Raw genomic sequence first — 13,878 nt, forward strand, 5'->3', positions numbered from 1 at the left:
TAACCACTGAGCCACAACAGGAACTCCCTAGTTTTTAGCAAATTTTCTGTGTTAATAGTTCCACATGTGAATGCATTTTCAGTGTATTTGTGGAAGTAGGTGAGTCTCATATCCTACTACTCTGCCATCTTCCTTATCCTCCCTCTTTTTTGTTACTGAACCATTTGAAATTTGTAAAAATCATGATTCTTTACCCCTAAATATTCCAGTGCATATTTCCAAAGAACAAATACAATGGCTTATATAAAATAGGACAATTGTCATATTCAGGACAGTTAATATTGATGCAATTCTAATACCCCACGGACAGTCAATATTCAAATATTGCTAGTTATAAGAAGAGTGACTTTTTAAATGATCTAAATAGAAGGAGTAGCATGATTAGATCAGGGAAGGAGGTAATATTGTTGTGAGCATTGTATGAATCTGAGAAATTTCAGTTTGTCTCAATTTACCCTCATTAAAATTCTCCTCATATTATGATGTCTTGGAATCTGTTCCTCTTTGCCTTTTCCTCTTCATTCCTTCCCCTTCCCCACCAGCGAAAGTGAGATTCTATAGCAAGGAAAAGGGCAACTGCTGGTGAAGTGAAACTATCAGATAAAGTCATTATTGCTAAAACCTTAGTTTTATTTATTATGTATTTTTATATATTTTTCTTCTTAAAATTTTTAATTATAATTACAATCATATATCATTAAGCAATCTGGACTTCAAATAATAATTTTAAAGTTAACTATGTTGGTATTAAGAATTCACTGAAGGGCGGGAGGAGCGGTAATGGCCAGGCAGCCCAGATTCGCAAAGGCTCTCAGCATGCCGAGGACCGCAGGCACCCAGCACGCGCCCGCCCCGCCGCCATGATGCCCAAGAGGAAGTTCAGCTCCGCCGAGGTGGCGGTGAAGGAGGAGCCCAGGAGGAGATCAGCGAGGTTTTCAGCTAAACTTGCTCCTGCAAAAGTGAAAACGAAGCCAAAAAGGGCGGCAGGAAAGGATAAAGCTTCAGACAAAAAAAAGGACAAACTAAAGGGAAAAGGGGAGCAAAGGGAAAACAAGCCGAAGTGACCAAGCAAGAGATGAAAAAAGATCTGCCTGCAGAAAACGGAGAAACTAAAAACGAGGAGAGCTCAGCATCTGATGAAGCAGGAGAGAAAGAAGCCAAGTCTGATTAATAGCACACGCCCAGTCCTGTCAGTGGTCCCTGTGTCCCTTCTTATACAATGCAGAGGAATATTTTTATCAACTATTTTGTATATGCGAGTTTTTTAGTAGCTCTAGAAACATTTTTAAGGAGGAGGGAATCCCACCTCATCCCATTTTTTAAATGTAAATGCTTTTTTTTTAAGAGGTGAAATCATTTGCTAGTTTATTTTTTGGTACAACCAGAAAATAGTGGGATATTGAATGTGGGAGGGAGGCTTTGATTGTCTTGGGTGTCAGCTTAACATTACATAGATGGGGAGCTTTTATATCCTGTAATACAAGGCGTACTAAATGGTGATTTGGAGTCAGTTGTGTATTTAACGTCTTGAACACTTGAAATTGCTTCTTTCTCTTCCCATGTTGTTTTTGGTAGAACTGTTTCCTAAAGCAGACCAACCTTGACCTTGGCTCTCCTTGTCAGAATTTTGTGCACTCTGTAACACCTTTGGTCGTGGTAGTCCAGTTTTCCTAGTAATTTTGTTAATGTGCTGTGAAAGACTGAACATTTGAGTACGTAGTATATATGATATTAAAATTGTGAATTAGTGGGACTTATAACAGCATATCATCATTCGAAGATATTGGTACTTGATATCCTGTTAAGGAAAATTTGCCTCTAAATTTTAAGCTGTAAAGTCACTGGAATAACTGTTGAGAAAAGAATCACAACTATATGATTTTTTTGGATTTTTGGTACGTATGTTAAGAATTGTGTACAAATTGAAATGTCTGTGTACTGATCCTCAAAACAACCAATAAAATCTCAGTTATGAAAGAAAAAAAAAGAATTCGCTGAAATAGAATTTTAAAATGAAGAATGAAGATTCCTTTTTAGATTAGTTACAAAGACTGAATGCTTCAACTCTAAAGTACCATTGCCTTTTCAATCACTTTCATATTTTTTATCAATTGTTTAAGGAGATGGACAATTGAAATCCTGTCCTTGGCTAGGGTAGGAGCCAAAACTGTTCCAGCAGATGCCCCATGTGATGCCACAGTGTGTTAACCAGTGCCAAAGGTTAACACAGGTTGCCTCAGACATCCTGTAAATGTAACTGACTAGAGGGGAAATGAATGGGAAGAATATCTTACATTAGCCAGTTTCCAAGGGTCAAAAATGTATGGCTCCTATCCCAAAGGCTGGGAGATATGGGATTGTGCTTTGGAGGGATTGCCAACCAGGCATACATCTTTAGTCATCTTGGGAGGGCCTCAGAAAGATCTCTATGAATACCTATAAGACAAAAAGACAAAATAAACTCATAGTCCAGGGAGTTCCCATTATGGCTCTGTGGAAACAAACCTGACTAGTATCCATGAGGATGCATATTCAATCCTTGGGCTTGCTCAGCAGTTTAAAGATCTGTCATTGGGAGTCCCTGTCGTGGCGCAGTGGTTAACAAATCCGACTAGGAACCATGAGGTTGCGGGTTCGGTTCCTGCCCTTGCTCAGTGGGTTAACGATCCGCGTTGCCGTGAGCTGTGGTGTAGGCTGCAGACACGGCTCAGATCCTGCGTTGATCCTAGGCTCTGGCGTAGGCTGGCAGCTGCAGCTCCGATTCAACCCCTAGCCTAGGAACCTCCATATGCCGTGGGAGCAGCCCAAGAAATGGCAAAAAGACAAAAAAAAAAAAAAATCTGCCATTGCTGTGGCTGTTGTGTAGGCTGGCAGCTTTAGCTCCGATTTGACCCCTAGCCTGGGAACTTCCATATGCTGCAAAAAAAAAAAAAAGAAAAAAGAAAAAAGAAAAAGAAAAGAAAGAAAAAATCATAGCCTGGATGACTGTGTCTTTATAGAAGTAGTCATCTCTAGTACCTTCTGCAATGTAGTGGTTAAATATATGGATTGTGAAGCAAAGCTCATACAAATCCCAGCTCCAAGAGTTCCTGCTGTGGCACAGTGGGTTAAAAATCTGACTTCAGTGGCTTGAGTTGTTGTTGAGGCATGGGTTTAATCCCTGGCCCAGCACAGTGGGTTAAGGGATCTGGTTTTGCTCTAGGTGTGGCATAAGTCACAGCTGTGACTTGGATCCAGTCCCTGGCCCAGGAACTTCCATCTGCCATAGATACAGCCATTAAAAAAAATCCCAGCTCCACACTTTAGATGTTTAGTGTTGAGCAAATTACTTAATATCTCTATGCCCTAGTTTCCTTGTCTATAAATGGGAATAATAGTATATCTTTATCTTATGAGGTCATTATGAAAATTAAATAAGCTAATATTTGTAGACTGATCAGTGCCTGTTATAGGAGGAACTATGAGAGTGCTTCCTAATTAAATAACTTGGAAAGATATTATTGAAAGTAAATGATGCGACAACATTTAGAAATATACTAAAATATATTAGAGAATGCCAAGTAAAACCAAGAGTATGAGGCATGTAAAGAAGTTAGTAAAAGGTGGCATCTGTTTTGTGTATTAGCTCCTTCACCAATTAATGGTGTGCCCTGCCTCACTCTCAGACTTTCCTATGCCTCTGATTGGATGACAATCAAAACAAAACCCAGATAAATTGACCAAGAAACACTATAAATAAACCATACTCTAAAAAAAGAAAGAAGTTGCTGGGGAGAGATTAGGATGGAAAGAATAGATAAACAGAAAATTCAACATCCAAAGAGCATCTGGAGTAGATGCAATCAGTAAGTTCAAGAGCATCAGGCAGATTTCTTGATCATTTTCTATTTCTCTCCCTGAGAGAGACAGCCATTCTCAAACCTGTTCTGTCCCTTTGCTCTCAACCTTTTTACTTCTTGAAATACCCTCCCTTTCCTCCAGCATCCATTCTGCAAAGTCATTTTCTTCACAAAGTTCTCTCAGCTTCTCAGATTCCTTAAAGCCACAAATGCAATATCATGAAGTATTACAAACAGTTATCACTGTTTATAACTTGGCCTATTCCATTTTATAGTTATGTGATCTTGGAAGTGTTACATAATCTCTCCCAGGTTTAGTTTCTTCAGTTAAGTATGAATAAATAAATACCTACTTAATCTTATGGGGATTGAGACAATGTAAATATGACATAGTATAATTACACAATAAATGGCAGTTCCATATTTTTATTGCAATTTATCCCTTCTCTGAAATCATACTATTTTTACTCATAGGGCTGAGAATTTTGTACTTTGTATTTTAACTATTTGTGAGTGGGCCTCTGATGACAATGATCATTTATGTAAGAGTCAAAATTTTATGTTTTAAGTTGGTAGAAATTCAACTAAAACTGGTTTTAACAATGAAAGAAATTTATTTGTAACTGAAAACTCTAGGAAGACTCAGGGACTCAAAAGTATTATAAGGAGGTGGTCTCTATTATTTTTCTTTCTGTGTATGTATGTCTGGGTAGCAGGGGGATATGTAGTAGGTAGATTTTAGCATCCCTATTCCTACATCTAACCAGCTACCAGTCCAATGGAAAGAAATGGTCTCTTTCCAATAAGTCCAGCAAATATTCTAGAGTTAAATCTTAGATGAACTCACCCATTCCAAAACCAAATATCTATAGTTTAGAGGGAAGTGGTTCTGATTGGACAGATCTGGCTCATGTGACAAGCTGCAGAGTGATATAAGCCATATTGGACTCACATAGAGTGAGAGTGAGAAAGGGATATGTTTCTTCAGAGGGAAGTCAATATGTATGATTATAAAAAGAATGAATGGATGATAAGAAAGAAAAATAATGCTGACATATTGTAAACCATGCCCTCTCTTAGAAATGTAAAAGACAGGAGTTCCCGTCGTGGCGCAGTGGTTAACGAATCCGACTAGGAACCGTGAGGTTGCGGGTTCAGTCCTTGCTCTTGCTCAGTGGGTTGATGATCCGGCGTTGCCGTGAGCTGTGGTGTAAGTTGCAGACGCGGCTCGGATCCCATGTTGCTGTGGCTCTGGCGTGGGCCAGTAGCTACAGCTCCGATTGGACCCCTAGCCTGGGAACCTCCATATGCCGCAGGAGCAGCCCAAGAAATAGCAAAAAGACAAAAAAAAAAAAAAAAAAGAAATGTAAAAGACATCATAGCCAATATCCTTAGTCTCCTGCAACCAGTCTCACCCTCAGTGGCCTTCAAATCCTTATCTACATTGAAAAAAGCATCCTACATTACTACGAAGAGATACATCTTAAAGCATCTATCTTGGATATCAGATCACTTTCAATTCCCTCAACTTCCACTTCTAGCCAAAATACAGTAACAGGAACCAGATTTACCCTCCTTCCTGAAACATGCAAGAATATGAACTATTTAAAATAACAGTTTTTAGGATACTGTATATCAGGCAACATGAAAAACATGAAAAACAAATAAGTCCTATGATTGCCCCAGGTTACTATCTTGAAAGAGTTCCAGGCCACAGAACAAGGAGAGGGAACACAGGCAGAACAAACTTCCTGTGTTAAAGAAATGCATCTGTAAGTCCAGGGAGCTCAAGTTGGCTGAGTTCACAAAACAAAATACCAGAGAGGAAAGAGCTATGAGAAAGAACCCTGGAGAGTTGCAGGCAATATTTAGAAAAGTATCCATCAGTGAATGCATGTAAGTAAACTACTGGAGAAATAACTATCTGATAGGATTACAAAGAAGAGTGCTCACACAGGACTAGAATTAGTGCAAATTTCTACTAGGGGTATTGGAAAAGCTCACAATTTATAGGCACACCTACTCGAAAAGCATTTGCCTCAGTTCATGGGGAATGATGAGACTTGAGTCTATTTTCCCAGACTAAGTGTTTTTCTTGTCCTGCCTAACAAGTCTTACAATGACCTAAAATGACCAAAACTCTTTCCAGGTAACCTAACGGTAGCCCAGAGTAAAGCTCAAGAATATTTATAACCATACAAAAAAAATCCAATATTTGAAAAGGTAAACTTCACATTTGATATCTAATCAAAAACTACCAGGCATGAAAAGAAGCAAGAAAATGCATGCCATAAAAATAAATATTATTCAATAAAAACTGATTCAGAACTGACACAGATGTTGGAATCAAATCAGCAGAAAAGGATGTTAAATAGTTACTGCAACTATATTCCATATTTTTAAAAAGTTAAGGAACTAGAGACTCTCATCCTGAGTGAAATAAGTCAGAAAAAGACAAATAACATATGATAGCACTTATATCTGGAATCTAATATAAGGCACAAATGAAACTTTCCACAGAAAAAAAAATCATGGACTTGGAGAATAGACTTGTGGTTGCCAAGGGGGATGGGGAGGGAGTGGGGTGGTTGGGGACTTGGAGTTAATAGATACAAACTATTGCCTTTGGAATGGATTAGCAATGAGATCCTGTTGTATAGCACTGGGAACTATGTCTAGTCACTTATGATGGAGCATGATAATATGCGAAAATAGAATGTATACATGTGTGTGTAACTGGGTCACCATGCTGTACAGTAGGGAAAAAATGTATTGGGGAAATAGCCATTAAAAATAATAATAAGAGAAAAAAAAGCTAAGTAGAGACATAAATGATATAGAAAAGACCCACGTTAAACTTCTAAAGATGAAAACTACAATACTGAAGATTTAAAATCCACTGGCTGTGAGTAGTAGCAAATTATGAAATTACACATAGAAGAAAAATGTAGTGGACTTAAGACACAGCAATGCAAACTATTCAAAATGAAACAAATAGAAATGAGAATTTGAAAAAGTGAAAAGAACATTAAAAAGCTCTGAAACAATTTTAGAGTCCTAATACATGTGTATTTGAAGTATCCAAAAGAGGGGAGGCAGAAAAAAATATTTTAAAAAATAAAGTTTCTACCTTTGATGAAAACTATGAACCCAGATCTAAGTTCAATAAACTCTAAACACAAGAAAAATTAAGACAACTATATGATACCAAAGCATATCTTAATGAAATTGCAGCAAAACGAAACAGTGATAAGGAGAAAAAAAATCTTAAAATCAGCCAGAGAAAAAAGACACATTACATACAGAGGAATAAAGAAAAGGATAGCAGTGCTTTTCTCATCCAGACTAAACAAGCAGGAAGACAGTGTAGCAACATTTTTTAAAGTTCTGAAAGAAAAAAAGTCTGCCAATCTATAATACCCTGCTATCATTAAAGTGAAAACTTGAGTTGTTAATATCACACAAGCTTTGTTGTAATGGGAAACAAAAAAAAATGCTGTTTTCACAATGCTTGCTTGTACACATCATAAAAAAATGATCATTTTAATTCCATGCATTAGAAAAAGAAAATAGAATTTTTAAAACTGGATCTCTGAAGACAATTAAAATGAAAAAGTCCTGATTTGTCTTGGTGTGTTTCTACCATGGCCAGTTTCAAGCTACTTGCTCACAAGTTTTCTGAGAATTTAGCAATAAGGTCATGATACTGTCCCACCCAGCTTCAGACACTACTCATGCCATGCTATCACAATGTGGGTATAGTTATCTTATTCCTGCCAAGTGGCTCTCTTTTGAAACAAACACATTTATAACTGATGTTTGTAATTTAAACTCTGAAAAATTAATGAGCACACATATGATCTAGGGGCTATAAATGAATATAATCTAACTTTGAAATAGGATTTCTAGTAGCATTCCACACCCTCTTCTTCCTTATTGAATACTTTACCCTTTCTTTTGGCCTTCATAAATATAGGCACCTGATGCCCAAATCAATAGAAATCTGGTAGAACATTACAATTTCACCATGGAAATTGAGTATTTCTGCAGAAGATGAGAGGCCAGGCTTTTGGGGATTTCCCTTATTTGCTAAATTTCTTGAAAGAAAACTTAGTGTAACTGTCTTGGATTTTATCAACTTCCAGGTCATATTAATTCATTTTGGCCTTTTCTAACTAATGTGTAACACTGTTGGAGAGCAAATTAAGGTTTCTCATGATAATTTTTAAAGGAAATATTGATGTAGACTGACTTTTTAATTAATTCTTTATTTTTATCCTGCATTGTAGCTTATCATTATAGCTACTATAAAAAAGTATCTAACAAACTAAATCCTACTAAGGCAATGGTTCTTAAACTTCAGCATGCCCCTGAATCACCCATAGGCTTTTTAAAACACAGATTGCCTCTCCCCATCCATTCTTTAGATCTGGGGTGGGACCAATAATTTGCTTTTATAACAAGTTCCCAGTAGATGCTGATGCTGCCGGATTGAGTATTACACTTTGAAACCCACTGTTGGAGCTTTTAACAGATTAAGGTTCCCTTTCAAAAGAATATCGATGCTTTAAAACATTCCAAGGATATTATTATGATGGAACTTAAGACACTTCAGTTGACATTAGAGAAATATTCTGGGGCAGGAGACATCCCTGTAGGAAGCTGCTTACTCCACTTAATTTTAAAATGTGTCATTGTTGGCTTCTCTGTGCTCTTTTCCAAAGCAATACGCAGATCAGAGGCTGCTCTGAATAGGATTTTTGTAACAGAATAGAATAAGTTTGGAATTTTTTTTATTTCCAGCACTATTTTATGACAGCTGCCCTTTATTTATTTTTATTTTTTAGTGTGTGGGGCAGGGAAGGAGAGTGGGGTACTGCTGGATTTGATTTTTTTCTCTTCCCAAATTTTTGTTAGATAGGTACTAGGTACTTTCACCCACCCAATTTCATATATGAAATAGGGTGGTTTAAGTGTTTATGTTAAGCATTGATCTCTTCCTACAGGCTAAAATGGAAAGTAGTGCATCTAATGATTAAAGAGCCAAGTTTCCAATTGGGACTCAGCTATTTACTAACTCTTCATCCTAGGCAAGTTGCTTAATTTTACTATGTGTTTTATAGCTATTTTTAGTAGTAGATATACCACATAGTGGCCTATTTCATGGCTTATTTAATTCTAAGATTAAACCCACAAAATATTATTATTTCCTCTATTTTTAAGCCACCATAGCCTCCTCTCCTGTCCAGAAGGGGTAGTCCGAGGGCCAGAGAAGACACAGGGACTCTTTGTAGGGGTATGTACTAGAAGGAGGCCATATGCAGAACCCTGAGTGGCTTGCTGCTCCCCTCTTCCAGTGAGCTGCTTTCAGCAGAAGATTCACAAGTTCTAAAGACACTCCAGGACATTGAAACAGTGGTTCACACTGGCTGAAAGCTCCAGGCAGTAAGTATGAAATGATTGCTCAAACAATAGCAAATATTCCAGGGACTTGAAATGATCCAAGATCACTTGTCTTTGAACCAACCACCCGCTGGATAAAAGGAGCAGCTAACTTATGGGAGAGCTTTGCTGTATTTGCCCTGGCGTCTGCAGTCTTCAGCATCCACCTCCCTATACTGAATTAAATGAGCAGAGACTGTTCATGTGTAGGCTTAAGACAATGAAACACTCTGTCAAACCCCCATAGCCCTAACAGCCTGCCATCCTCAGAAAAGCAGTGACTCCTAGCTGGTCAGACTTAGCTTCCATGGTTATCCAGCAAAACTTGCTCCCAGTGAAAAAGCAAAGGGCTACAAAGAAGAGATGATCATTTCTGCATGAGGTGGGCATCAATAGTAGTTCCATTGTTGCCTTGTTGCTTAATTTAGGGAATGAAGTTGGACCAGTGGGTAACAGAGAGATTGTTTCTAAAATGTTTATCTCCAATAAGTAAGAAGAAGGATGCTTCAGTCAGGGATAGCCTTATCAATAGATGCATTTTAATATCCCACTAAAATATCTTCTTAGAAGCCTTGCAATCATGCCTCAGATCATAATGGCAGTGTTTGTGTTAAGCATTGACTTTTTCCTAAGGGCTTAAAATGGAAAGTAGTGCATCTAGTGATTAAGAGCCAAGTATCCAATTGAGACAGCTGTTTACTAACTCTTCATCCTAGGCAAGTTGCTTAATTTCTCTAAAGTTAAATTTCCTCGTCTTAAAAAGGGTTAAAGAATGGATTCTTCCTCAAACAGTTAAAGAGCTGACATTATTAAGTGCTTAGCACAGTGATTGACACATAGGAAATATTTTTTTTAATGGTAGCTTTTATTATTAGCTAAAGTCTAAATTATCTTTCAAGAGATTCCCAAAGTCGCCAGGATTGAGTTTGGCAGATACCTCTTTTTTCAGAGGCAGTTTGGCAGTGTAAACACCATGGGATTTGGATTCAGATCTGAGATTAAATCTAGGGTCTCTTATCCTAGTTCTGAGACTCTGATTAAGTCGCTTTACCCGTCTGAACCGCAGATCCAGTCTATTGTCAAATGAGGATTTTTTTTTGTTTCATTTTTAAAAGTCTTGTTGAAGTATAGTTGATTTACAATGTTGTGATAATTTCTGCTTACAAGAAAGTGATTCAGTTATACATATACACACATCCTTTATTTTTTAGATTCTTTTCCCATATAGCTTTACAAAATACTGGGTAGAGTTCCCTGTGCTATGCAGCAGGTCCCTGTTGGCCAGTCATTCCATATGCCATAGTGTGCATCTTTCCCTCCCTTTATGGGACTGTTTTGAGAATTATAAGAGAAACAGCTAAGTTTCTAAAGGGAATTTTTATTAGAGATATTTATAATACGCCTCTTATTAGACTGCTAGAAATACTGCTATATCCTGAATATGTAGATCGTTATCTATGAGGCCTGGTTTTATGGTCATCAAAAATTGTGTACTGATCTTTATATTTATCTACCTATATTTATAATAAATCCTCTTTAGCAGACATGATCTAAGCTTGTCTAGGTTCCTTGCAAACGGAATTAATTTATATATTTTGGTGTGAATTTATCCCTGCCACTTACTAATTTCTTCATCTGGAAAATGGAAGTTACAATTAAGAGTTAATATTTCAAGAAAATTTAGAATAGTGCTTGGCATATAGCGAATTTTCAAAAAGTATTAACTACTCTTATCACTACTTTGGACAAGTAAAGGCCTGAATTTGTTTTCTTATCAGTAAAATGTAGTTATATTTACCTCCTGAGTTTGTTGAAGGGATTAAATGAAGTAATAGATAAAATACTGTATAGTTATATACTGGGTACTTAATGTATGTTATCAACTTCCTCCTCTTAAAAACAAAATCTCTAAATATTTTGAATCATCAAATATCTATCTGGGAAGTATAAGTTTTCACAAGCTTAGGCTTCATGCATAGTAAGTGCCGAATAAATGGTTTTTTAATGTGAGAATTTCCTACATCAGTCAGTGTTTTCATTTTGAATCTCTTTCTCACACTCTAACCTCACACCCAGCCTGAGAAGAACTGGGGTGTAGCAGGTATGGTTCTACTTGGAGATTTATAGCAATAGGAAGGTTTTCTCATAGGATCCAGGCCTTCTTGGTTAGTTAAAAGGAAGCAAGATAATTTCAAGTCTTTTATACCTGGGATCCTATTCCTATCTTTACCCAAGTTTAGTAATGCTTCTTGAAATTTACAATGGTTGCAATATGAATGGGAATAATGAATTTGGCTTTGTATTCAATGTTTTTCATTCTGCAAATAGGCAATTCCACATGGAGGGCCTCAAAAAGTCGTATGAGCTGCTAAATCTCCGTAGATTTTAATAATTGGAAATCTTTCTTTTCTTCCCATTACCTGGAAAACCACCTCCATCACATTTTTCATTTAACTCCAGAATGGCTTTTAGACTCTTTGAGTGAATGTAAAGAAGAAATTATCAAAATGCAACAAAATTATTGTTAATTCAAACCCAAATCCCTTTATGAAAGTAACATAAGGTCAATTTGGGACAAGGGACCCAATTTTATTTTAATGACTGACTGACATATTAAATGAAGACTTTTTCCCTTTACTTACTAAGTTTGAGAACAAAGATAAAATAAGTAATTTATTTTACCAGGTATAAATGTTCCTTTAACAGTCTATTTGGACTTTTCTAACTGAAGGCTGGATGGATTTCAGTTCTCTGGCAGACAAAATAACTCATGAGTTAGTGGTTAATATATAAGCCATTTATTAAGCATCACAGGCACATCAGTCATTTATTTGTATCAAGGTACTTTAAGAACTGTGTACCTGATAGTACAGTAGAGAAGTATATTTATAAGAATATAGTCAGTATCATCAGCAGGCTGGATAGATTTTATTCTTGTAATTTTAGTCAAATGATTTTTACCAAAACATCTTTTTGCTTGGGAGTATCTTCCAATGTGGAAAGCAAAAAACTTGAGTATGAATATAACTTGGCAAATTTTGGAATATATTGATTCTATTCAATAACCTCTGAAAAAACAGCTAGAATTTCAAAGTTAGAATAAAGTAATTTTTTTTCTGATAGCGCAAACTGGAGAAAAAAGAACCAGTTCCCACCTACAACCCTTGTTTATCTCAGAATGAACTACCCTCTAGTTAAGAATTTGATTAGCTACTTTTACTTTCTGTCTTAGCAATAAAATGAGAAAATTATATACTAGGAATTGGAGTTCCTGCTGTGGCACAGTGGGTTAATGATCCAGCTTGTCTCTGTGGAGGCCAGTTCAATCCCTGGCCCAATGCAGTGGGCTAAGGATCCAGTGTTGCTGCAGCTGTGGTGTAGGTCACAGCTCCAGCTTGGATTCAGTCCCTGACCTGAGAACTTCCATATGCCACAGGAGCAGCTGAAAAAAAAAGTAGATTAATATAGTGGGACTAGAATATGGATGATGTATAATAAGACTTCCAATTCCTGTTAGGATCTAAGAATAGTACAGTGCCATAAGCCTTGGATTTGGAATGAGACACATTTGTAATAAAATCCAAACTCTGTTTTAGTAGCTGTATAAATCTTCACAATCTACTTAAAATATAAGCCTGCTTCCAGTTCTCTAAAAATTAGGATAACAATCATCTACCTGCTCACAAGATTCTTTTGAGGATTAAATGAACCACAATATATCAAGGTAACCAGAACCATTGCTAATATACAGTAGATGCTCAACAAATCTGGTGGATCTGAACATCTCTGGTCTCCTCTTCTGTAAGATGGGTGATGATGTAAACTAGATGTTCTCTAGGTCTCCTGAGACAAAAGATTTTAAGAGCCATAACATTTTAACATTGCATTTAAAATTCTTTTGGGTGAATGATAGAAAACAGAAAAAAAAATAGAAGGAATGCATTGTACTATAGCAATTCACTTAAGTTTACACAACAAACATAATCTGAAAAAAGTAGAAAGGGAATATAAGGCCCAGAGGGGGGTCAGAAAATGATCCAAGTTAGAAGTCAGTATGAGAGCTAGCACTAGAAATCCAAATCAATTGCTGTAGATCAGATCCAAGGCTTTTTCCTCTACAGTCTACACTACAGCCAGTTTAAGGCTATCTTGGCGTTGTTATTTACCAACTTGAGCAAATCAATAGAAAATTAGAATAAGTTTATTTTTGGCAACCTATCAATCATTTCGTTCTTATTTTCTTTATAGATAACTAGTATCCTTATATTCTCTTCAGATAGGCCATCAAGGGGTTCCTTTCCCCTTTCTAAACTATAAAAGCAAATCTCTCTCATCATAATTTACCTATTCTATCTCCTATTTCTGTTTCTTTGTAGCAATGACTGGTAATGAATTAACCAGGTAAAATAATCCAAGTTATAATGCTTATAAAAGAATGTGGAATATTTTAGGTATTGAGACATATAAGAGCAGGGTATAATTTTTGTCAGGGTTCCTTTTTATCTTAAAAGTGCTTTAAATAATAGCCACACTGTCTAAAGGGTGAAGGTGCAGTAAAATGTTTCCAAGATTTTAACTGTATATACTCTTCCAAATG

At 36.6% G+C, this 13,878-nt stretch overlaps 1 pseudogene; it reads left to right on the plus strand.

Moving 5' to 3' along the window:
- On the plus strand, nucleotides 864-1,987 carry LOC100519348 (annotated as a pseudogene).

Source organism: Sus scrofa, chromosome X, assembly GCF_000003025.6.
Source record: "Sus scrofa isolate TJ Tabasco breed Duroc chromosome X, Sscrofa11.1, whole genome shotgun sequence".
NCBI lineage: Eukaryota > Metazoa > Chordata > Mammalia > Artiodactyla > Suidae > Sus > Sus scrofa.